The sequence below is a fragment of the Chrysemys picta genome, chromosome 15 (assembly GCF_011386835.1).
Source record: "Chrysemys picta bellii isolate R12L10 chromosome 15, ASM1138683v2, whole genome shotgun sequence".
Lineage (NCBI taxonomy): Eukaryota > Metazoa > Chordata > Testudines > Emydidae > Chrysemys > Chrysemys picta.
The window spans coordinates 19839498-19866014 of NC_088805.1; the positions used below are offsets into that span (position 1 = coordinate 19839498).

At 47.6% G+C, this 26517-nt stretch overlaps 1 protein-coding gene across 6 annotated transcripts in view; it reads left to right on the forward strand.

Moving 5' to 3' along the window:
* The window catches only part of GALNT9 (polypeptide N-acetylgalactosaminyltransferase 9), a 903908-nt gene that overhangs the window by 202171 nt on the left and 675220 nt on the right, over window positions 1–26517 (forward strand). For 5 of the 6 annotated variants that reach the window (XM_065568515.1, XM_065568512.1, XM_065568518.1 and 2 more), the window contains exon 3: window positions 23738–23845. The exons of the other annotated variant lie outside the window; for it this stretch is intronic. The gene's annotated coding sequence lies outside the window, so the exon portion shown is untranslated. The remainder of the gene's footprint in view (window positions 1–23737; window positions 23846–26517) is intronic. 6 annotated transcript variants of the gene reach the window in all.

Here is a 26517-nt window from a genome sequence, read left to right on the forward strand (position 1 = left end):
CTGGTGGGACAGAGGGCTCAGCGGTCCCACAGTCCAGATTGCACCCCAGGAACCCCATCACAGACACCGATTAACCTTATTACAAATACTGGAAAAACAGTTAAGACTGCAGCAATGCTATTGTCAGCTGCACAGTTTTAGAGCTTAACTGTAGTATTCTTTAGGGTTTTTTAATTATTATTATTAATTATTATTATGAAAGAAAATGTTTTTCTTAGCTCTTGTGGGCCAGATATTTGCCTGGTGTAAATGGTTTACTGCCAGTGTTTTCAGTTTACAGCAGCTGAGGGTTTGGCCCACTGTACATAGAATAGAGTTGAGATTTTATCTTCCTGAGTTAGAAGATGATTTAATTGCTCATGATGGACAAGATGTGGAAAACTTCTGAAAGAGAACCGAGTGCCTTTAATTCCCAGGGGGCATCTCCCGGACTTAGGCCCATTATAACGGCTAGAACTTTGCTTCCTATATTGGCAGATATACAGACCTTTCTGCTCCCCTTTGGTTTTTAGAACCTGGGCGGGCATTTATTCATATATCTATTTCTCAGTAACCGGAGGCTGAACTAGAGTGAATGTTCATAGAAGTTTCAATAAAACAGCATAAGGTCAACTGCTGTTTAAATCCACACCATCAGCTCGGCTGTTGCATTTTACGGAGCTGTGAGTCCTGGTGCCAAAGGGCAACATGTAAATTGAACTGTTGTTTTGAAGCATGTAAGGTAATAAATGGTGCTGTCAGTTGTTTTCACCCGAATGACAGATGTATTCTCTGCAGAATGGATGCCATGCATGGCTATTATTGCAAAAATTTCACTATGTACCGGTTGCCTGCTGTTTAACAAATAAAGCCTGAGTCAAATCATTTTAGTCTGTGCCCTAGTATCTCTGGCTTAATGGCAGTTTTACTGAAGACGTGTGTAATTTCCCAGTGCTCCTGATGGATCCTCAGATTGAGTGCCTCGGTGAAGCACATTCACAATGCAGTCCCAAGCGTCCTGAAGGAACACTACTTATCCTGCTGTTTTCTAGTGGTCCAAGGTAAAAATATTCCATTCCTGCCACTAACCATGAGGTTTCTGTTTCCCAGTGGCTATGGTGAAATTCTAGCTCCTGGCAAAAATTGTTAAGTTTTGCAAATTAATTGCTTGTGGAAATTTGCCATATTTTAGAGAACAATAATGACATGCTCTTACATCTCTATTGCAGTTTCTCCCCAGGAGGATACCAAAGGGCTATATAAGCCATGGGTCCAATGTTACAGTCCTTACAAAACCCATTTTGAAGTCAAGCTGGTATCTTTTCTATAAGAATCACTTTTCCTGACCAGAAATTGCAGCAGCTGGTTAACAGTTCACCACAAAATACAAAGCCTATTACTTTCCCAAGCCTTTGGATTCAGCAAAGCACTTAAGCATGTGTTTACTGTTAAGCCTATGTCCCATTGTAACAATCACCATTGCAAACCTTTTAACCTTTTATTAAACAATGACGGGGCAGGGATTAGAAAACAGCATTCAAACCTTAAAAATTTAAGTAAGACTTTCAGTTTAACACAAAAAGAGTCCATTGTAGGTGGTCTTAAGTTGCTGTAGAAATTCAGTTCTGTTTTTATTTTTAAAACAAAAGAGCACGGATACAACTACGGGGAGCAGAAGGAATATCAAAGCTAGAAAATGCATTTTCTGTCACTGAGGCTTCTTTGACTTGCAGCTAACTACTGAAAAATCACAGGAAGAAACCATGGTGTAATTAGAAGAACAGGAGGACTTGTGGCACCTTAGAGACTAACAAATTATTAGAGCATAAGCTTTCGGATGCATCCGAAGAAGTGGGCTGTAGTCCACGAAAGCTTATGCTCTAATAATTTGTTAGTCTCTAAGGTGCCACAAGTCCTCCTGTTCTTCTTTTTGCGGATACAGACTAACACGGCTGCTACTCTGAAACCTTTCATGGTGTAATTAGCCACTCTGAGACATAGGTCTGCGCACAGTTTTTATGCCAATATGTCAGTTCGGGGAGTGATTTTTTTACCAAAATAGCTATACCGTTACAATCCCTAATGTGGACATGGTTACAATAGTCTAAATGGGCCTAAATACTGATGTAGCTTATTCCCCTTCCTGTGGGGCTCAGAAAAATGAAAGCCCAGTGGTATGATGGGAGATTCCAGGGTCCCATGGGGCAATACTTATCCCAGCAGCTGGGATATCACTCCATTGTGGTACTCTGTCTGCAAGCTGTCATTAGCCAGCTTAGGAAATTTGCCAAGCAACCCCCAGAAAAGCAATTCCCCCCAAAAGTGCTGGCAACTTGTGCCACTGAAGTTAACCAATCACATCCAGTAATTTCTATCCTGGTCTGTTGCAATAGCGATTTTGTGACCTCACTGGGAGCCTTGAAAAATCAGTCCTTTGAATCTTTTTGTCTGTAACTTAACTTTGTTTTTATAAACAACTTCGTACAACAGGTCAAGACAGCCTCTTGTCACCTTTCCCCCACTTTGGACAACGGAGAGGCTGGGCCTTTGTCATAACTCTCCCCTCTACTGGGAACATGAATCTGCTGTTCAAAGGGATCCATAGGAATGCATAAGAACAGGTCACTCACAGAGTTTGGATTGGCTGCCTGGATTCGTTGCTTTCTGAAGCAACATAGCTTCAAATAACTGGCACCCCACGCAAAGGAGAGAATTACAGACCTGCCCTGAACAAAGGACCTGGGGAAGCTGACAGTTTAATTGTTTGATTGGCTATGCAGGGATCCTTTTCAGTACCTCTTTACCCCAGGTAGGGAAGTGTTTAAAGAAGATAAGCTGTCTGAGTGATTAACCAAGGGAGAAGGCCAGATGCTTACCACTGCAGCTGACAATTGTGAAACTCGTGACACCGGTACCTGTGTCTTACTCCCAGCCCCTGCCGCCGTATAGATTGGGTTAAATCACAGCCAGTTCTGACGCAAGTTGGCTAAGCTGCAAAGCATTTGTCTGAGCAGTGGGGCTGCACTTATATTTACAGTGAAATATTATCCCTTCATGGTTAACAACGAACTGCGAACCTGCTCATTGTGGAAGCCGTTTGGCATAATTAGCCGGTTAAAGAAGTCTGCCTATTGATTAACTGAACTAAATGACCCATAATTAACAGCCCGACTGCCGAGCTAATCTATCTGGTGTTATTTTCCTTTCCCTTCAAACCTTGGCACCTATTAGTCCTTTCGTTAGTAGGGGGTAGGTAGGTGAAGAGTCCACATCATGTGGTAATTGAGTTACCGTGCCCCTGTGGGGCTTTAAAAGGCACACTGATGTGTTATAAAAGGCCTGCTGGCGTGCTGGTTTATTCTCTTGGCCTGCAGAGGTATTAGAGCTGGTCATGCTGACTCCATGCATATTTCTTTTCTTTTAAATTTACCACTTCCAGTGAGCTGGAACACCTGCTCTGAGCCGTCTCAGACTCTGGGGAAATTCAGATACAGACCTGAACTTGGCAGCTTAGGCCTGGTAATGATATGCTTATTAGAAGTATATTATTTAACCACTAGATGTCTCTGCGTGCTGAATACAGTTCCAGATAGGGTCTGATCCCTGGTAATCAAGGGAGACAAAGCTGGAGCTCGAGTTATGAGGAAGCCTGTTTACTTGCGGCTGTAGCTTTTTCTTTAATAAAAGCCTCCTGTTTAAGAGTGTTTGATTCTATAGATCATGACAGGGACCAGCTCCATAAAATTGATCCAAACAGGAATCTAACCATAGCACTTTGGGTGAATTCTTAATCAGACCTGTATATCATTGCCCATTCCCATCGCGTGTTTCAGGTCCTTTAAGGCTTTCTTTTTCCCTCCCAAATGCCCCATTAAACCTTTATATAATGTCAAAGTGGGTTAATTGCTCTGTTATCCTTTTGAAATGCAATTCAATATAAACTAGAAATAATGGATCACAGTATCATTTGCACTCTGTTGTGAGTTCTACCAGCACTTGCAATGCTAGCTGGTGCCACCACTGTACCAGTCTGGTTTTCTGACTCTTTTAATTAGGTTACAGCTTGTTTCAAATCGATGGGAAGAAAGTGACTATATTTAAACAAACAAAGGAACAAACAACACCAACAAAACACACACACAAATAAACAAGAGAGAGAGAATCTGGCAAGGTCAGCTCTGAACAGTAGCACAGCTAGTTCTTAAGAAACATCTCTCCAGTGCTATCTCTGCTAAGCTCAGACCTGAAGAAGTGCCTGCTGAAGCCAATAAAGATACTTTCATGTTGGATCAGGCCCGTAGACCCCTCCTCCTTTTTGCTACAGTAAAAAGCTTTCATGGGCATGTACTTCAGCACAGGAAGAGGATTCATTTTCCAGGTCCATTCCTTTCACCTTCAGAAATTTGAACCACCCACGATTAAACCCGTTGGCCTTAGCTTCTTGCTCTGCTGATGCCCTCAGCTGTGACCAGGAAGGAGCCTTCACCTGTGTGACCAAGAGGGCTACAGTAAGACAAGACCTAGAGTCAGATCCCCCCAGCCCTGACACACACACTCTGGTCCCTTTACACTGCATAAGTGGCATAAAAGGGCTCTAAAAGCTCCAGGCCCAGGAAGGGGAGATTTCTCCTGGCATACATGGGGGGGACGGGACCCCCTTGTAAGCCTTACCATAAGGTACGTAGGGGCAGGAGGTGTGTGCAGCCCATAGGGCTGCGGAAAGTCCAGGTAGTGTTGTGGCTCCTGTAACTGAGACAGGCCCCCAGGGCTGGCCATGCTATGCCACTGGCTGAGAACGGCCCAGTACTGGGAGGGGCACACAAGTGGTTTAAAGCAATCATAGCCACCCCTTCCCTCTGGGCTGGGTCTCTTAAGAGGAGTAGCCAAACAACTTTCCCCTAGACTCCATCTTGGTTTAGCTTAAGGCCTCTTTTCATCAATAGTGACTTCCGGGTTGGGGAGGCCTTCTTTACACTCCGACAAAGCCCAGATAGGGCTCAAGTCCCCATCCGTTCAGAGCTCTGGATTACATTTCCCTGGTGCGACATACCTTTGTGCCACTTCCAAGCTGTGCCCAAGGATATCTGATTTACGCTCTACACAAATGCCTAAATGAGGTGGGGGTGTGGCTTGAACTGCAGGGAGCAATGTTATAGAGGTCTCATTCTCCACTGGAGTCCATAACACTAGCGGGAGCTGGTGGAGAATCAATTTCCTGCCATTTCCCCTAGAGATTCATTTTATTTCATCCAGCCCCCTCCTCTCTTCTTCTTTCTGTCTGTCCTAACCTTTACCTTTTAATACATTATGCCTTTTTATCCCATTAATATTTTGACATCATGATCTGCCAGGACAGTTCAATAATAAAAAGTCTGACGATCACCCACGAGGCCACCCAGATCTTGATATTTCAGATGCGTCTAATTGAACTCCAGAGAGAGGCTGTGGGCTGTTTCCTCATCTCATCTGCATAATGGCTGTGATGTCAGGTGTCCCCAGCCCGCCCTCAGTGTGGGAAATCCCACTAGAGGCTCTTGGGTTTGTCCCAGCATATAAAGCTGCTCAGAGACCAGTGAATGAGTTCTTTGTAGCGATGCGAGCGAGTTGCATGAAATCACACTGGGGCTTTGCTGTGGGCCTTCTCGCCCTCATTAACTCACGTGTACGCTCTAAAACACTTCAGTTAGCTTGAAAAAAAAAAAAGGCATTGAACAAGCTCTTTAATGAAAGGCAGGGAGTTTAAATGCCAGCTTTGGCTGGCTCCCAAGGCAGGATAAAGGCTCCTCAGCTCAAATGTCAGCAGGAGGAGATGAAATCCATTCCCCTCCTTCCCCTCCAACTCCCTGTAACAGTGGAATTTCTCACCATATTTGGTGCTCCCTGTACTTACAGATGCTCTCAGTTCTGGAACCTAATGATTTCCGTTCCAGATATTAAACTCACTCTCTCTCTCTCTCTCTGGGATTACTTCATAGGCTAGACTAGAGAACTCCCACTATTCCTCGGCATACAGTGTCTTCTTTTAGAGGCACCAGAGGGCTTTTCCTCATGGCTGTCTTTTTAGAGTGGCTCACAAGCATTATAAGGACGTTTCTCTTGCTGCACCCCTGAGAGCAGGGCCAGTGCAAGGAAGTTTTGTGCCCTAGGCGAAACTTCCACCTTGCGCGCCCCACTCCCCCCAGCCCTGCGGCAGCTCCCCGCCCCCCCCCTCCGCCCTGAGGCGCCCCCCCCCGTGGCAGCTCCCCCTCTCTGCCCTTAGGCCCCCCCCCCAGGGCAGTTCCCTCCCGGGAGCTGTGCGGCAGCTCCCCACCCCAGCTCACCTCTGCTCCGCCTCCTCCCCGAGCACACAGCCCCCACTCTAATTCTCCTCCCCTCCCAGGCTTGCAGCGCCAAACAGCTGATTGGTGCTGCAAGCCTGGGAGGCGGGAGAAGTGGAGCCGCCACCGCGCTCTCGGGGAGGGGGCGTAGGAACGCTATAAAAAAAAATTGGGGGCACCGCTTTTTGGCACCCCCAAATCTTGGTGCCCTAGGCAACCGCCTAGTTTGCCTAAATGGTAGCACCAGCCCTGCCTGAGAGAGAACATTTCTCCCTCCCCGCTTACAGATGGGGAATTGAAGCAGAGACACTTGTCCAAGGTCACCCAGGCAGTCTAGGGCAGAGGCAGAAACAAAACTCAATTCTCTTGACTCTCAGTGCAGTACCTTTACCACACACCCATGCTGTCCAATGCCATTGATTTAAATGGGCCTGTACTACTATCACGGAGAGGAGAATTTGACCGAGACTGACTAGAAGCAAGAATCCCCGTTTCCTAGCTGACAGCCTTTCCTGCAATTAAAACAAGATCCAAAACTAGGCAAAAATGTGTAATGGCTCTTAGTTTGGAGTGTAGGCACTACATTACCAGTAGCTCTCTCATTGGTTTTCAGAGGCAAACACTGAGTATGAAAGGCTGTGTTCTCGCTCTGTAATTTATGTTATTAAAGTGGGCTATGAATGCATCAGTTCTTACCAGGTGATGTTATACCTTATGTAGCATATTATAGCATGCAGATAGTCTTAAGAGTGCCTCACTTGCATAATATAGTTTTAATAGGTATAACAAGGCCATTAGAGCAGCATTAGACTTGAACTTGAATTTAGTAATTTGCAGGAAGCAATTCTTCTCTGACTCTCTCCACACGTCAGGAACAATTATTGGGGCCCACTGTGAATGCACAAAATGTTATTGCTGTTTAAATCCCATCAGATGGATTTTGGTACAAACACTCTACAGTGATGAAGATGGCATGAAAACCTGGATTAAGATAGACATCTGACTCCATCAGATGATCACTGCTGTATTTCTCATTGAACATTGCATTTTACCTGTCTCGGGGCTGCCAATGCTTGTGCAAGGCTTCCTGAAATAACCAGGATGAAAAGCTGCACATATCACTCATGCAATTCATCCGTTCGGTCAGTCAGTGCCTTAATTTACACATGGGTTAATGCTACTTGATGTACCTTGTAGCTCCTCTTTAGGAGTTCATGCATAGATGCAGACTTTGCACTGCTTTCCTCCTGGTGAAAAGAAATTGATTGCACACCATACAACATGAATGCTCCACTTCTACTGTTCTCTTAAAACTACTCCTGTTTGAAGCGTGCCTGGTGTTTAGGGAGGAACTCACCTCACCGAACCCTGGTCTGCTCTACAGAGTTAGGTCCTTGTAAGGCAGCTTATGTCGACCTAACTCTGTAAGTGTCTACCCTAAATTTTTGCTCCCGCCAACGTAACTCGCTCGCTCCGTCATAACTCCACCTCTGTGAGAGGCGTAGCACTTCAATCAATGTGGTTAGATCGACACAGTGTCAGTATAGACACTGCATTGCTTATATCAACTTTTGCTGTCTTTCAGACGCCCTCCCACAATGCCCCACGCTGACGGTTCAATTGGTGCAAGCGCTCCTGGGGAGGATGCTCACTGCTGACTCAAGGAGCAAAGTGTAGACACGCACAAGTGATGTAATTACTGCGGCGGCTGTATTAGAGTTGCCAATTTTGGTTGGACGTGTTCTTGGAGGTTTAATCACATGACATAATCGGTTACGCCAACATAAGTTAGGTCAACTTAATTTTGTAGTGTAGACATGTCCTGAGTAAATGTGAGCCTTGTGAGCTGAGTACATATATCTATCTACATTGTTTCCTGAAGGTCTCATTTAACATCCTGCAAACGCTCCACAGCTTTTCTATTCTTGCTCAAATGAGTGCTGGCAGATTGCACCTTTGCATCCCAAGAGGCGTTGCTCATACACGTTATTAGGGCTCTTGTGAAATCGCTGCTTGCGTTTGAAAAGCGTTTCCAGACATCAGGTGCAAAAGGGGGTGAGGGAATCAGGATGCGAAATATGTCAGGAGAACCAGGCTTTACACTCCTCCAAGCCAAATTCCTTCTCTTGATTTTCATGTTGTTTTAACCCCTCTGTTGCTAGATCTGTCCTCTACCGTGCCATCATTTTAAACCAATTTAATGCTGAGATCAATACTATTGCTGTTTACTATTTATTCATTATTTGTTTGCTGCCAGCCATGTTGTCTGCACGGTATAATCAGGACCGGCTCTGGCTTTTTTGCCACCCCAGGCAAAAAAGCCTCCGGCCGCCCCCAGCGCGGCAGGGGAGGGCGGCCGGAGCCCCAGGGGGAGGGCGGCAAGTCCCAGTTGGGGCTCCTCTCTCCCCGGCGGCGAGCCCGCCGCGGCTCCGCTGTCCCCGGTGGCCAGAGCACCGGGGGGAGGGCGGCGAGTCCCGGTCGGGGCTCCGCTGTCCCCGGCGGCCAGAGCGCTGGGGAGAGGGCGGCGAGTCCCGGTCGGGGCTCCTCTCTCCCCGGCAGCGAGTCACGGTCGGGGCTCCGCTCTCCCCGGCAGCCAGAGCCGGAGCACCACGCCGCCCCCCTCCAGGTGCCGCCCCAAGCACAAGCTTGGTGGGCTGGTGCCTGGAGCCGGCCCTGGGTATAATACAGAAAAATAAAGAAATTGCTTACCAAGAAAAGTTTGATATACACAGAGAAGACAGGCCACAGTATTTTGGGCTGGATTACAGCAGATGTTTTCACACATCCCTGCACTTTTGAGTACAGGTAGTTTGTAGTTTTGTCCGGGACAAGAAGCAAAACTGACAAAGTATTGTGATCTTGCTGCTTTTTATGACCTGGCCATATTGGACATTTTACAAAATTTTCAAACCAAAGAAGTTAAAGAACAGAGCCTCACATACCGTTTGAAGCTCACCTTCAGTGCTAACTTTGATAGCAATCAATGCAAGCGTACAGAGGATTATTATCAATTACTTGTATCACTAGTGTGCCAACTGCGATCAAGGCCCCATGGCGCTAGGTGCTAATGAGCAACACTTTGTCCCTCAGAAAGCTCACATTCTAAATAGACACAACAGAAAACGCGGAGAAAAAGGCTTGTTTCCCCCATTTAATAGATGGAGCTTGATGGCACGGAGAGATTAAGTGTGTTACAAAGTCTGCAGCAGAACCATGAAATGAACCCAGGTCCCAGGCCAGTACTTTAACCACAGCATATCTCTCTTTTCATGGGCTCGTGGTCCTCCTCTGGGGTGCACCAGCCATTGCTGGCCTCCATAGTGTTTGTTGCTGGTGATAAACTTGCCCCACAATGCCTGCAGTCACAGTCACACAACAGCCAATAAGTATGGTGCTGCTGCTAGGTTGCTACGCTAGCTAAACACCTGTAGGGTTGTCAATCCTCCAGGATTGCCCTGGAGTCTCCAGAAATGAAATATTAATCTTTCATGCGAGATTATATGATGTGATGAAACCTCCAGGAATACGTCTGACCACAATTGGCAACCCTAAGCACCTGCTCTGCCCATACAATAAACCGCCGCTGGCTGATCTCAGTATTTTCCGTCGGAATGTTTCAGTCCCTGGAATGTTTCAGAAGTCTCAGAACTCAGCTTATTTAAGAGGGACCATTAGGAGCAAGAGGGGGTGAGGGAAATGTGTCAGGAGATCCAGGCCTTACTCCTGCCAGCCAAATTCCTTCAACAGCTGGAGCTCTGGCTGCTGCTGTTCATAAAAGGCAAATGACTTCTCAGATTTATTAGTCACCTGCAGGTGTAATTTATCAATTCCAGGCTGGGCCTGGCACAGACAACTGGGGAGAGGCCTGTGCCTTTGATTAATGGGCTAGCCCTCAGAATAGTGGCAGGCATTTTACTGGGGTTTCATTCTCACACATTCTTAAAAATAACGAGAAGCGCATTCGGCAAGCGCTTTCGGGGCATGGGGTGCCAAAGCGCTCTCATTCCCTAAAGCTTTGATATTGTTATGCTGGGTTAAACCTCAGTGAAGCTGGGGGGCATAGGTGCCGACATAGGGCTGGAGCACCCATGGAAAAAAATTTGCGGGTGCTCAGCACCCACTGGCAGCCAGCTCCCCCTTCCCCCCAGCACCTCCTGCTTGCCAGCCGCCCTGCCGATCAACTCCTCCCTCTCCCTCCCAACACCTCCTGCCCGCCGCGATCAGCTTTTCAGCGGCCTGCAGGAGGCGTTGTGGGGGGAGGGGGAGAAGCGGGGACAGGGCGTGCTTGGGGGGAAGGGGAGAGACTGGGCAGGAAGGGGCAGGGGTGGGGCCTTGCGGGAAGGGGAGGAGAGGGGGCGGGAAGAGGCGGGGTGGGCGTTGAGCATCCCCGGGGAAAGGAGGAAGCTTGTGGTTGGCGAGCATAATTGCTGGCCTTCATTCAGGATTGTGTGTGAAAAACAATTAAGCTCCTTGGTGGACTAGATAGCTGAAACAATCGTAGTTACCGCCCATGTAAATTCCTTCTGGAATCTGAGCCATGCAAGCAGAGGGATTTAGGGGTGGGTTGGGGGGTGAGTATTGTTTTGATGGAGCTGTCGGTGTGTGTGGGAATGAGCCAGCGGACGAGAGAGAGAAGCAACAGATACACCAGAGAAGGAAGCCCCCGACACAGCCAGAGGCGCACTTGGACCATGACCCTGAGGAAAAGCTAAAAGAGAGAAGGGTTGGGCAAAGTACTGGCTGGAACGAGTCGGAAATCTGAGCAAAGAAACTGCCTCCTGCTGATTGATCCTTTCTGTGGTTAGGGAAACGGGACGTTGCGTACATTCTTAGTAAATAAATAAGATCGCATTAAAACCCCCCAACAACTATGAGACCAGTCTATGTTTGCACAGCGTTTAGTATAATGGGATCCCGGTCCGTGACTAAGGCTGCTAGGTGCTATGGTAGGCAAATAAATAATAGTAATAATAATAATCAATTTCTCCTACTAATGGAAACAACCCACCAGGGCCCAATTATTGGCTAACCACTTGGTCAGAAAGGGGAGCTGTATGTACATCATACAGGTGTCTTCTGGAAGTGGGGGCAGGGAGCGTAAAACCAGCGCCTTTGACAAGGAGCATTGGAGACTGAGCCAAAATGATATTTGAACCCTTTGCTTTGTATTTCCCCTCTCCCTCGCTCCTTAGCTACGCTGATGTTTTCTATGGCGGTGAAGCTCGCTGTGGTCATAGCAAAACAATTCAGGCTGAAATCAACACAAGTGAAAATGGTTGCTAGGACCTGATTGGGCTAGCAGGCCACGCCTGGTCACATGCCCAGTTCAAAGGGACGTCCAGGAGTTGCTTTGCATGTTCCTGTCCCTCCTACTGAGTAAGGTTCCACCTGCACTCATCCTACCCAGAGCAATGTGAGAGTGTGAGTAGATGGGGAACATAAGCTGAGGACTAGTAGCTATGTTGTGAAGTCAGTATCTATGTGGAGACTTCCACGTAATAACTTGCTATGTGTAGGTAACATATGGTAGGAGGTGTGGGCTTTGAGTTGTGTTTTTAACAAGGAATTTGGAGGGGGTTTGAGGCAGGCAAAGGGTCCCATATGGCTTGTGAAGGAAGGGGTAGCAAAGGACAGGCCTCAGAGAGGGGGCCAGAATTGGCATGTGAGAAAGAATCAATGGGGGGCATATGGAGAGAGAGAAACGCATGGACTTTGATGGGTGTGTTGTCGTGAAGGCTGCTGCAGATGAGTAGAGAGATTTTCTAGTGGATACAGAAATGAACGGCAGGCCAATGGAAATAACTTAGGGCGGGGAGGATGTGATTGTGTTTGCATATATGGGTGAGGGATGCATGCATGGGAGCTTTAGGAATCCAGGTGTGCCGAGATAATCGCAGGAGTGAGTGTATATTACCTCAGAGTGAGTGCCAAAGTCATTCAAGGATGGGGGCTATGTTGTGGAGGCAAGGGTGGTTAGATTTATCATACAGCCGGTATTAGTAGCATGATTTATTTGTATTGCGGTAGCACCCAGGAGCCCCAGTCATGGACCAGGACCCCATTGTGCTGGTGATGAATGGCTCAGAGGTTATAGTTCTGTGAAGCACATGGGAGATCAGAGAGGGGATTGACAAACTAGAGACATGACTGTGATATTCCCCAGGATACAATTTGGACAGTGAAACAGCTGTGTCCTCTCAATCCTCCAATCTGTGGTGCCTTTCCCACTGCTTTGCTGTGAGAACAACCACTCCTGGCCTGTTCACATACAGCCTCTACCATGCAAAATCACTCTCAGCTGAATGATATGAGTGCTTCTCGCCAGCCACTCCTGAATTATGTGACACCAGCAAATTCTCAGTCCCAGGCTTGTCACCAGAAGTGGGCATTTTGTACTGCCCAGCTAAGTTCCCTCTAAGCCACGCAGCAGCCTATTAAGTGCTGCACAGATGCTCAGGGCTGTGGCGGGGAGAGATGCCTCTCTCCCAGCCCTGAACCTGCCACGACAGGGAGAGATGCCTCTCCCCGCCAGCCCCAGCCCAGCCCCGGACCTGCCGCAGACGGGGGAGAGCCTCTCCTTCCCCAGCCCAGCCCCAGACCTGCGGAGGCCGGGGAAGAGGCGCCCCTCCCCCGGCCCCAATCCTGGACCTGCCGCAGCCAGGGGAGAGGCGTCACACATCACCTCCATATTGGTGCACATAACAACATTCATTCAGCACATGAGTGGGAAAAATTAGAAGGAACACTGCTGCCCAGGCCAGGTCTTTCCTTCTGCACAGTACAAGCTCATAGAAAGTCTGTCATTTCATTAATAGAAAATAATATGCACACACCCTGTTATCGGAATTTGAGGTTTCAAACACTTCAATCTGAATACACACGGGTTTAGACAAAACAACAGAACAAGTTTATTAACTACAGAAAGATAGCTTTTAAGTGATTACAAGTAATGAGGCATAAAAGTCAGAATTGGTTACAAAGAAATAAAGGGTAAAAATGCAGACTAATACCTAATTTAACAAGCGAATTGAATTCAAAGCAAAGGTTTTTCTCACCACATGCTTTTCCTGGCTGAGCTTCTTCAGCCAGGACCACTCCCCCAGTTCACTGATGCTTCCTTTGTCTTTCAAACTTTGTTGATGCAATGAGTAGAGATGAGGGGAGAGAGGTGATTTGTGTCTTCCATTCTCATTTTGATCTCTTTCCCTCTTCTTCAAGAGCCATCTCCAGCTGGGATTCAGGTGACAGCCAGTCTGCTTACACAGAACCCCTCAGCTGTTCCATTGCCAACATGTCAATTTCTCACTCCCATCCTTCTTTCTGCTAAAGAATGGCTGCTTACCCAGGTGGTAGCACATCTGATTATGTTGACACCTGGCTGAGCTGCTGGCCATCCGTTTGTCTGTGAGGAACTGGTTTGGGCTGCTTTTCTAAACTTGGAGCATGTCTCAGCAATGTCATACAGTAAAAGCTTATAACTTTACGTACAATGTTGCTACACACATTTTACCAGGACAATAATGTTCAGTAGATTATGAGTTTTCAAATGATTCCTCACAAGGCATACTTTGTATAACATTTATCATAGTTTTGTAAAAGTGGTGATCATAAGGGTACAGTCTGTCACGATGATTGAGGGCACTTCTCAGCTACCAACACTTTACAACAAAAGCTACTTAATATGAAGGCCTGAGTGTTTGTCTGAAAAAGTATCATAACACAAAGATTTAAAATCATATATGTTTTTACCACCCATGACAAAGCATTGTCTGTCTAAATCACTTGGGAGCTTTTTGAAAATCCCACTCAAAGACTTGAAAGAATAGACCAGGTATTGGCAATGTTTGGCACACGGCCCGTCAGGGAAATCTGCTGGCGGGCTGGGATGGTTTGTTTACCTGCAGCGTCCACAGGTTCGGCCCATCGCAGCTCCCACTGGCCGTGGTTCACTGTTCCAGGCCAATGGGGACTGCAGGAAGTGGCGGTCAGCACATCCCTCGGCCCATGCTGCTTCCTGCAGCCCCCATTGGCCTGGAACGGCGAACCGTGGCCGGTGGGAGCTGTGATTGGCCAAACCTGCAGGTAAACAAACTGTCCAGGCCCGCCAGTGGATTTCCCTGACGGGTTGCACGCCGAAGGTTGCCGATCCCTGGAGTAGACTGTACACCAGGGTTGAATCATAGTATATCAGGGTTGGAAGGGACCTCAGGAGGTCATCTAGTCCAACCCCCTGCTCAAAGGGGGACCAATCCCCAATTTTTACCCCAGATCGCTAAATGGCCCCCTCAAGGATTGAACTCACAACCCTAGGTTTAGTAGGCTAATGCTCAAACCACTGAGCGATCCATCCCCCTGAGAGAGGGTCAATCACCATACCCCACAACCAGCGCAGGGATTCTTCACAAGAAATCCATTCCATTCAGATTTCCTATTACTGTAGCCGCCTTCTCAGCAACAGAATGTTTAGCAAGCTAGAATTCCAAAGCTGAGCTTGAAAACATTAGTGAGCAAGGGGTTTGTCTAAAGAGCAGTGCAGATGTGCAGGAGTTAATTTGCTTGCCCGCCCACTGGCTGAAAACAGTATGTGTGAAGACATGAGTCCAGGGCTAATTCTGCCCTACAGCACTGAGATCTTGGCTTTTATTCCTTTGGAAGAGGACTGTCACCAGAGCAGCATAGCCTGGAGATTCCCGCCCCCCACTCCTCCTTTGCATAGCCTCCCCAGCTAAGCCACAGTTGAAAATTAACCCGAGAGTTAGCCATTTGTAAACCCAGCTGACAGGAAATTGTTGGCTTTGTGCTGAAGAAGTCATTACCTTAAGCTTTATTGCTGTGTGTGGAGTTTACTTATGACAAAGTAAATGTGCAGAGATGTCTGTAAAGAGTGCTGGGATATTGTAGTGTTAACAGCTCCGTGGTAAGCCATCAATCAGCAAAACAGTATGTAAGAAAGCATTAAAAGCTGCTGTTGTAAACACACGCGCACAGATCAGTCACTTGCTGGCGTGCAAACCGCACACCCACTTTGACAGCACGGCAAAGCTGCAGATTGTTGTATAATTAGTTCCCTGGTCTGACGTGTTGAGAAACGAGCACTTTGCGTATGTTTCTACATCAATGAGTGATGCATGCCTGGAAGTGTGGGGAAGACATCATTAAGGATATGCTGGACCTGTAGAGTTGTGGACTGTGGGCTGGATTCTGTCCTTACGTCTGGCACAGTAGTTAATTGGCATAATGCCACCGAAGTCAATGGAGCGTCAAACTGATTTGCACCAGCTGAGGATCTGGCCCACTGCCTTGCTTGATTTCCACAGGAGTAAGGCCCTGTCTAAACACAAAAGCTGTACCACTTTACCTAAACTGGCATAGTTAAACAATGCAACCTCCCGCAGGGTGCACACAGTTATACCAGTATAAATGTGCTTCTACCTGTATAGCTTATTCCCCTATGGGAATAAGAAACCTTTATACCGCTATAATTGTGTCTACACTAGAGGTTGTACGGGTATAAGTATTTCAATCAAAAGTCACACCCCTCACAGAAATAGTTATCCTGCTCCTAAATCAGGCCTAAGTTAAATGAAAATCAGGCCGCTGTATTTCTACCTTATTGAAGTTCTGTACAAAAGAGAAATGAGTTGAAAAACACTGAGTTAAGACTATTGACACTTGTACCCTGTAGTTTCATGTCTTGGGCCCAATCCTCCAATGTCTGGCACCTTCTATTGCCATTGAGCTGCGCAAAGCAGGTGTAAAATATTACTTCTGGCATAAGTGACTATACACGGTGCAAGGTGCTGGAGAGTCAGGTCCCTTGTAGTTATAAGTTAACAGTGGGGAAAAACTCTGCCCTAGTTCCCTTCCAGTTCAGACCAACAGCGCTTTGCTCTGAAGCTTTTGAGACAGCTGGGGATCTGATGGCCATTTATCTTGACACCAGCTACTGGCCTCCCTTTGCTTGAATAACTAGTTTCGGGGAGCAACACACATCACCTTCCTTTCTAAGTCATGTATTGCCTTTTATTCAGTCCTCAAAGGCTTTTGATCTTGTTCTGATCCCACCCAGCTAACCTGAAAAAATGTGGGAGATGAAAGCCCCAGGTTTCCAGCAGAGTGATGTGTAATTCAGCAGAACAAAGAGGGTTCAGGTTTCCAATTAGAAATCCCATTGAACACAGAGGTAGAAAAACAGAGATCTGCCCTGTTGGATCAGACCAATGATCCATCTGGGGTGTCTACACTGCAAATTAAGGTGTAATTGTAGTGCCGGTAGGCATACCCCTGCTAGCTTTAATCTAGCCAGGGAGGGTAGCAGTAATCGTGAAGATGTGGTGACACGGGCTTCAGCCTGGGCTAGCCACTCGAGTGTGTACGCAGGTTCCCTAGCCTGTGCCATCACATCTACACAGCTAGAGCTGCCCACATAGAGGAAAGCTAGCCTACCCATGCTATAAGCACACATTAATAGGTGCTGTAAATGTTCCCCTAGTGTTATCATCTGCCTCTGGCAATGGCCAACACTTAATGCTTCGGAGGTGGGCAGACTAGGTAATCATAATGGTCCCTTCTGGCCTTAAAGTCTCTGGAAAAAAAACCCTATGATGTTAGAAACCCCGTAGATTGTTTATCCCCTGGGAAAAAAGTTTTTCACTTCCATTGAGGCACCTAAGTCAAGGCTAGGTTTTCAAAAGGGCTCAGCACCCAACATCTCCCAGATCTTCAAAACACTCCATCTCCCTGTCTGTGCCCAATGTGCTACGTTCTCTGGCTCTTATGTAGGTGGCTAAATGGCAGCTGAGCTCTGTTGAAAAGATAGCCACTATGGGTAGGATAAGCTATTTTTATCTTTGGAAGTGGGAGATACGACGCTTGCTTTCTTTCTTTCTTACGTGGGGGCTCCTCCCTGTCAGTCAAAATCCCACTTCACCCTCAATTACAATTGCTAATAATGTTTATTATCGAGAGAGAGTAATACATTGTTATGCAATACAATGAATGCAGCACAGCAGAACACAGAAAAAAATGTAAGGTGGCATGTCTCCTTGCAACAGAACTACTTCATGGACTGGGTGAGTTTCCAGGAGAGGAGATGAGGGGGGTGCTAAACATTAGCTGCAAGACTGTTCCAGACACACAGTATAGCGTGAAAAAAGGGCACAGAGGTAAGATGGAGAAAGGGGACATCAGGAGAGATGCTTGGGCAGGCAGAAGACTGAGAAGTGGGTACAGAAGCAGATAAGATAAGAGTTGCCCCCCTTAACAATGTGCATCAGCATTGACTCAGAGAATCCACCTCGAGGGTTGAGCAGCTGACAACCTCCACATCCAGTCAATCCGGGGTCCTTCTGATGAGCCTGCCAAATTAGGGTCTTGTCATGAGGTGAACACTGCCCACTAAGAACTGGACAGGAACGCTGACTCATTCCACATCTCAGATCCAACAGCCATCAGACGGTAACAAGGTTCAGTCCCTTTTAATGTGGGAGGAATTGACCCCCAGGATTTAGCTGGGGAAGCTCCTCTGAGTCATTTAGTCCCTGGGCTGGCTCCCACCTGATAGTGGTGACAGAGGAGCAGTTACACAGGAGAACACCCTGCTACAAAGTTATTATTTATACCCCACGACAAACAGGCATGATGCTTTACAGAGCACAATACAAAGCCAGGCTGCCACAGTGAGAAATTTACTATAGGGAAAACCAATCACACCAGAAGGAAGCCAACTGTGGTTTCAGTCTGTGTGTTTCATCAGCCTTCGTCCCTAGCAAATGCATGCACTTGCCTGCCATCCCTGCTTTTCTGGAATATATAATGTATAATTTCCTTTCTCCAGTAGAGAGTTCAGCTGTGATACTTACTCAAGCACTCAGAAACTCATCTGGCATAGCTGCCAAGCTGCTCACAAAGGTTGTTGCATCTAATTCAACGGCTCCGAGTCCCAGCTGTTCCACACTCTGAGTGAGCCGCTTGCTGTCCGACAATCTTTATCCTTCACTGAGGCTCCAGTCTCTGAGGGGAGAAAAATTATTTCCTCCCAAAGCTCCTCACACCGCTCAGAGTCCCTTCCACACCTCTGCGTCCTTCCATGTTCATGTCCTTCTCATTGACTTTGAGGGACTTTTCTTCAGGCCCCCCAGAGATTTTAGACAGGCCCCTCTCCCTTCTGCTCCTTCCCCAATGCACACACCAAGTAGCTGCTTGTCAGTGTTGGAAAGCATGACTGGATTCCATAAGGGAGAAGACACCCACAGAATGTCTTTGTAATAAAACCCTGTCTGAGAAAAGAATAGGGTCAGAATTGCGTTGGGGCCCGAGGGCCTACCTAGGGCTGCTGAGAAATAAAACATTGTTTGGTTAACTTGTCTAATGGGCTGATCGTGATGTTCTGAAGGGTTTCCTTTTTTCCTCTCACCCAAAGCCTGAGAAAATGCCTGTGGCAAAAATTTTGTCTGTATTCTTTGTTTTTCTCTTTCTTCTGGCAGCGCGGTTTATAAATAAATAGTCTCTTCCCCCCCCAGATCACTGACATGGCACCAGTCTTGTTAAAATAACATCACATTTATGGGCATTGGATCAGGCCCACAGTGGTGGTGGTGGTTGGTGGGGTTTTGTTCCTTTGTTCCTTTAATAGTGCTAAGTTGCAGGAAGCAAAATCACCTTGCAGAATTTTCATCTCTTCTTTCCTTCTGCATTTGGCTGAAAGCCAAGTTCATCTATGGCTCTTCCAACCCCCAACACCCTGGGGGTTCAAGGGGTTTAGATTCTGAGTTCCACAATACTCTCAGATGTTACTAAGCCCAGCTCCAAAGGATAATGAGAAGAGAGGAAAAAGGCAGGACTCTATGAGCTATGCTTTCTCTTTAGCAAGGGTCTATGGCCACCTACCAGAAAATACTTAGCACAATGGAACAAACAGTGCTGGCGGAGAGACTACAAGACTGAATCTCTTGCAACATTTGCAAAAGACTTATGTAAGAAGGACTAGGTAAGCCGTGTAACTGTCTTCAAGAAACAGTGGGTCCCCTGTAGTGTTCTGCAAGAGAGAGGAAAGAAGAGATATGCATCGGCATAAGGAAAAAGCCATGGGCACAGAACTAGCTTTAAATAACTGCAGGATAAAGATGAATCCAGTCTGACAACATTCAGAAGGGAGAAAGGGCAAATGCTTCTGACACGTGGGCAGAATCATACCTGGAGTAAGTCTGGTGGAAGCTACAGGAATGGGGCAAAATGGCACCTCAGTTCAAGATTAATATGTGATGGGCAAAGCTAGAGAGGAGTAAAAGGAATTGCAAAGAGAGGCAGAGACACAGCATGAGCTAACCAGACATGTCCAAAAAACAAGTTACATGATGCTCAAACAGGGACCAACCTGCTAGCTATGCTGAAAACAAGCTCTGCTTCAAAGCCATGCTAGAGAAAAGAAACAGGATCTTTCGTGCCAATGGTTCTTTTTGTGTTAAAACCACAGACTAAAAGATTAACTATCCTGTGAGTCAATGGGGGTCCTATTGGAACAGAAGTGAACACAGGAAAAGGAGCTATATGGTTGCAACTATTGTTCTACCCTGCACCAGTGTCTAATTGATTAGGGTTTGATGATCACCTTTCATGCACAGCCACATGAAAAAGGGAAATGCAAATCAAATCTGATTCAGGATTCATTCTCTTGTCAGAGAATGGGTTAGTAAGGCAGAGGTGGACTCACACACACATGGAGGAAAGCTAATACCAAACCATCATTCTCTGCTAACCCCAGATTCCCATGCACTGTCGGCACGGCTGGTCCAGTAGCTATGTTGCCCTTGGTCCCCATGCCACACCTGTGCTGTGTGGGGTTCACGGAGTGTGCAATGGAATTTTTAATGCTCTGCTGAGCAGCGCTTCTGCGTGACATTCGGCTGAATTGGGAGGAGAACATGTCACATAGAGCAATGCTGTCCGCCTACCCACCAGCCCCCCAACCATGCTTGCTGGTGCTTGCAAGGAGGGGCTTCTTCCACACGCTCGAGCTCTAGGATGCATTGGATCTGTTTCCCTTCAGCGCCACCATCACACAAAGGAGGGGAGGATCTGGTCAGAGCAGCTAGTGAGGAATATATTGGTGCCTGTGCTGATGAAATTGTGCCTTAGATCTTGCTGTTTGGAATCTCTTTGTTGTGTTCTCTCACGCATTTTATTGAGGATATCAAAGAAGGTGCCTCCTGACACAGCAGAGACCTGGGCAAGCCCTTTTATTTCCTGCTGATAAGAGGAGTCAACAGTCAGGGGGCTGTCAGAGGGGAAAGACCAGCCTCATAGAGGCGGGTAGGGTGCCTCTTGCAGAGTAGAGGGGAAATCTGGGGGCAGACTCCAGGCTGGAATCAGGAATTTGGCATAGCTTCAGCAGGGCCAGTCATGCGCACGAGAAAGCTGAGGTACAGGCAAGAGGAGAGGCCCAATCTCATTAGAGATCAACACATGCTGGGGGCCAAATTCTGCCTTCGCTCACTACCCCATTGAAGGAAGGACAGAATCTGACCCTCTGCAGGCAGCCAGGCTCCTCATTGCTCCCCGAGTCCCTGAGTGTGAGAAGAGGCTAAGGAGACGGCAGCTCGTGTCTGTTCGCCGTCAATTAGGGCTGGGTGTTTCCCACACAGGGTTTATTTTTCTGGCGCTGTTAGTCAGTGTGTGGAAATGATGTGCTCTGAGTGGGGTTAGACCCTGCTCCCCAGGCACAGGGGGCAAGTGAGACACCCCCGTGAAAGGGCTCGTGGTGCCATTCCCTCTGCTCCTGGGGAGCACAGGGACTGCTCACCACTGCTCTCACTGGGGAGCAGAGCACCATAAAGAAGGCAGGGGTGAGCGGAGCTGGGACCACAGTCCTCCTGTCAGTCCATAGAGCAAGACTGGTGGGCCCAGGGAAGCTATCTGCTGTACCCTCCTGAGGCCTGGTCTGTCAGGGCGGTTCCCAAAGCTGAGATCATATTCTCTGGGGGGAGCTCTGTTTTGTCAGCCTGGGTAGCCACCGCAGGCAGTGTTTGTCAGGAGGGCTGACAAGAACCCTGGCAATGAGTGGTGCTGAAGTGGGGAAGATGAAGATTTGCAGCATGGTCCGATTTCTTCCTGAGACGCATGTCACCTCTGTCCCCTTCCCACTCGTCTCTAAGGTGCGGTGCCCACCAGAGAACTTGGCAGTTCTGCTGTCCCAGAGGAAGAGACTACAAGTGACTCTGGCTTCCTAAAGAACACCTCCCTTGCCTGAAGCACTGAGATCCAGACATTCGCAACTGATGCCAGCGAAATTCTTGCAGTCTGACCTTACGGTGACCCCCAAGTGGCTCTCTTTCATTCCTTGGCTGACTTTATCACTCGCAGAAGCCGCAGAAGCCGGAAAAGGACTGGAACATATGTCTACAATGGCTGTTACAGTCTGGCAAACTGCATTAGGAATAAAACAACACAGCAGCAGAAGGGGCGGAGTGGCCACAAGGAAGGAGGGAATAAGGGCTAAGAAGTTGCTAAGGGAGCCTGTCAGTGAGGGAAGAAAACCCATCTCTCCTGCTGGATCTTTGTGGCATGGTAGCTCCTCGGGGCCTCAGTATTTTTGTTGCCAGGACTGGGTGGTTGTGAGATGCTTAAGCAGTGCGGGGAAAAAAATCTTCCCTTCTCTGTGCATGCTGCCTGTGTGGTTTGAAATGCAGAGCAGCTATCTGGGCTGATAGTCAGCTTCTCATTAGTGCATTCTCTCCCGCCTGCTCGGCTTGTCCTTTGAAGCAAGTGCCATAAATGGCGCATGATATTAATCATCTCTTGTGAATCAGAGACCTGCTGGCATGATGGGACTAGCTTCCTCTCCCCTGGGATGCATGATGTTTTAGAGGCAGGCCCTAAAGCCTTTCGGCGTATGTTTACCATGCAGCTGCGAGCGGGCCTCCATGCGCAGGGAGACAGACGTGCACTAGCAGGACTTGAGCTAGTGCGCTAAAAATAACCTTGCGGATGCTGTTGGCTTGTGCTGGAGACAACCCCACCACCAGGCTTGAATCCTGAGCTCCAGCCTAAACCACAAACTCCACAAGGCTATTTTTAGCGCCTTACCTCAAGCCCCGCTAGCCTGGGTCTGTCTCCCCGGGCTGCGAGGATCGCTCTCAGCTGCCGTGCAGACTTACCCTAGCATACCAAGCTCTTGTGATCGCTGCAAAAGCAGAGACATGTTGTTCCTAGCAAAGGGACTTTTTGCTGCACTGCATTCAACCAATCACTTTTGGGTAGCCAGGCTGAATTCCAGTGCCTCCTGCTGGGGGCTGAGTGCTCTCACCTCCCCTTGGTGACCGTGAGAGTGTGTGGGGGGGACTAGTTGTCTTGTCATTAACCAGAGGTCATTTCTTTGTTATGAAACAATGCAACAGGTCAATGCTGTAAACCATCGTGGCCCAACAGGCCCAGAACTAAATGATACCAACAAGAGCTGATTCTGTATTTTAATGTTAAATGAGTATGTAAAATGCGGTGGGTGGGACATGTGGCCCGACTCAGTGACAACAAATGGACCGCAGCTATATCTGAGTGGTATCCGCGAGAACTGAAATGGCCACATGGGCGGCCTCCAAAGAGGTGGGATGATTTCCTAACAAGGAGATATGGACAAGCATGGCGAAGGATGGCCAGAGCGAGAGGAGATGGGAAGACGTGTTGTGATCGGCTAAGTCTTAACTGATGAAGGACCGACAGTCTACGCAGTCTGTAAAAATGCACATCAACTGTCCAGCTGACTCTCCATGAATATCTGCTCAGATCTACACCTGGTGTAAATCTGCAGAGTTATGCTGACGATCTGAGCCCTACCGCAAGGAGCCTGTGCAGGAGGCAGCTCTTGTTCAGCAAGATTTCAGATTTGGGTTTCCATTTATTTTGGAATCGCTTGGTTTTACTCTGCAGTGAGGAACCCCCGTTTTGCTTTGGGTGAAATGTTTACTATGACATCACACTCAAGGCTGGTTAACTAATTGGCAGCGTGAATCAGTGCAATAGTTTTGCTTTTTTTAAACTCACCAAACGTTTTGTTTCAGTCTACAGATGTTTGGGTGTATATACCAGCTAAACTGTACAACAGTCAGGGTTTCGGCCGTTGCTTATCTGCTCATAATAACACTTAACTCTTATACAGTGATTTTCATCCATGAATCTCAAAGCACTGTACAAAGAAGGGCAAGTGCCATTATCACCAATTTACAGATGAGAAAACTGAGCCACAGAGCAGTTAAATGACGTAGCCAAGGTCACACATCAGTTTTGTGGCAGAGCCGGGAATCCCCTCCAGTGCCCTGTCTGGTAGACAGTACTGCCCCTCTAAGGGATGTTGATTGTGGCTTTATAGTAGTAAGAAATGTTTTGAGTTGGACTATCCGGTATTCTTCCTAGTGCTCCATATTCAGCCTATTATTTTAAAATTACAGAGTTCTGTTGAAACAAATGGAAAACACTGTCCCGCCAGCTGCCGAAGGGCTTTGGGTCTCATTCTCCTTTCATGTACACCAGTGCAAAGCAGGAGGGACTCCACTGAAGTAAGTTGAATTAAAGTAGTCCAAAACCTGGGTAAAGTTTTGGAGAAGCTGGAGTTCTGTGTATTCGAATGACACTTATATTGCCTAACATTGTGTGCAAAACCTTATACCAGAGTCACAGCAGTCTTCATAGCCCCCTTTTATCCGTACAATCCCCACGTTAGGCCTAGGAGGTTTTGAACCTCAGCCTGCAGCGTTGCTAAGTAATAGACACCATCATGCTGCCACCCAGCAGTCAGTAAGCCTAGTTTGCACTCCATTACCTGTTGTGGACATAGATCACGGGGCAGTCTTGCCTCAAGGGGTTTGACCGACAGCAGTTTCATGGCTCCTGATTGGCTCCCCAGCCTATATAAACCCAAGGGACATTCCAGGAAGTATCCGGACAGCAGTGAGAATTTCCTGCAGCTGCCATGATCATTTTTTGTTCCCTGCTTTTTGACTCCTGGCTTTGACCTCACCTCCTGGACTCAGACTCCAAACCTTGGTATTGACCCCAGTCTGGACCTTGACTATGAACTCCTCTGCTACTCTCAGCCTCAGGTTAGACTCTGCTCTCACCCTTGGTTCTGAATGCCCTTGTCAGACTCCTGACACCCTGCTTAGTTCACAGAACTATTGGTGTTTAAAGAAGTCCCTTCACTGCCAAGGAAAGACGAAGGGAACAAAATGAAAACCATTTAAACTATTGCTAAAGAAGCTGAACTCAACCTACCAGTGTAAAGAAATCAGAATCAAGGCCTTTGGTATGGCCACCTCTGAAGAGATATTGCTAAGTATTTTGTTTGTATGATCCTCTACCAGAAGAGCCTGGGAAGAATGAATGAAAAAGTCAATGGTACACCTCAGACGAATGCTGTAAAGTGAGTCGGATTAACCCCTAGATTGTAAATTGTTCAAAGTATGCAGCGTCACTCACTCTATGAGCTGGAGGCTCAGCTGCAATGAAGCTTACCCTGGTGTCAAAAGGGCATTCACTTGCCTAGTACTAATCATAGCTTTGACAGTTTATGATAGGGATTTGCAATGGTGCAGCCCCATCATGGTGATGCCTGAAATTGGGGCTAATCCTCAGTATAGATGAGGCCTAAACTTAGAGTGTAGGCTCTTTGGGACAGGGATCATGTTTTTGCATGTGTTATGTACAGCACCTAGCACGAATTAAGCAATGTATAAATAACAATGAGAAAGTTTCCTAATATTTTATTTTTTTGCAGCCAAGCTCTAAATACACAAAAATTAATATCCCATGAGTTGCAGTGTCTAGGCCAGTGGCTTTCAACTTGTGGCCCTTGGGACCCGTACAATATGTCTAAGGGGTCAGTGAAAGGTTGTTTTCAACTTGTGGTCCACAGACTATATCTAAGATTTTCAAAGGGGTACGCACCTCCATTTGAAATTTTGTAGGGGTCCACGAATGGAAAAAGGTTGAAAACCGCTGATCTAAACAAAATGCATTTGTATTAAGTGGCTTTTAATTCTAACTCTTTACCATCGTTTTTATGCCTTGCCTGTGTGTAGTTCATTTCCTCTAGTGCAACGGCAAGACGCACACATGCAGCGGAAACTGAGCAAGCCAATAAAAATTATGTGACACAGGGGAAAAGGATAAGGCTACAAACAATCACTGTTTTGGCTGATAAAGCCTGCTTCAGGAAACATGTATGTTTCAATAGTCTGCCATTTCACTGGGTCAGGGTCAATGATGGAGCAAGGAAAGGAAGAGTCTATGCACAAAAGACCCCGTATCCAACCATCTATTGCAGTATCGGAGTACCATCTTTTTAATGTATTAATCTTCACAATGGCCCCTGGGAGGCAGGAAGTGCTGTTGTCACAATTTTAGTAGGTCACACTGGAAGTCTGAGCTCCTCTCCCAAGTCCCGCCAGGCTGTTGCCTTAATCGCTGCCTCAGGTGCTTTTGAAAATGTACCCCATATTCTAGATCCCATTGTCTACGAGCCAAGAGAGGCAGCGTGGTCTAGTGACTAGACCTGGGAGTTGGGGAAATCTGGGTTCTGTTCTCAGCTCTGCCACTGAGCTGCTGTCTGACCATGCATGAATCATTTCACATTCCCCCCCCCCCCCCCCCCGCTTTGTCTGTTTGGGTTATTTATACCAGTGGTTTTCAAACTTTTTTTCTGGGGACACAGTTGAAGAAAATTGATGCCTGCGACCCAACAGAGCTGGGGATGAGGGGTTTGCGGTGCAGGAGGGGCTCTGCGTTTTGGGGGGGGGGCTCAGAGCTGGTGCAGGGGGTTGGGGTGCGGGAGGGGGTCAGGGCTCTGGGCTGGGGGTGCAGGCTCTGAGATGGGGCTAGGGATGAGGGGTTTAGGGTGCAGTAAGCGGTTCTGGATTTGGGGGGGCTCAGGGCTGGGGCAGGAGATTGGGGTGGGGACTTACCTCTGGCAGATCCTGGTCAGTGGCGCAGCCAAGGTTTTCCTAGCACCGCAGACCGCGTTGCGCCCTGGAAGCGGCCAGCAGCAGGTCCGCCTCCTAGGCGGAGGCGCGCACAGCTCTCACTCGCTGGCACGCCCCCTCTCTCCCCGGCCCTCCTGCCTAGAAGCCGGACCCACTGCTGGCCCCTTCCAGGGCGCAGCGTGGTGTCAGAGCAGGTAGGCAGTAGCCTGCTGAGGTGGACTGCAGCAGATTTTTAACAATGACAGTTTGGG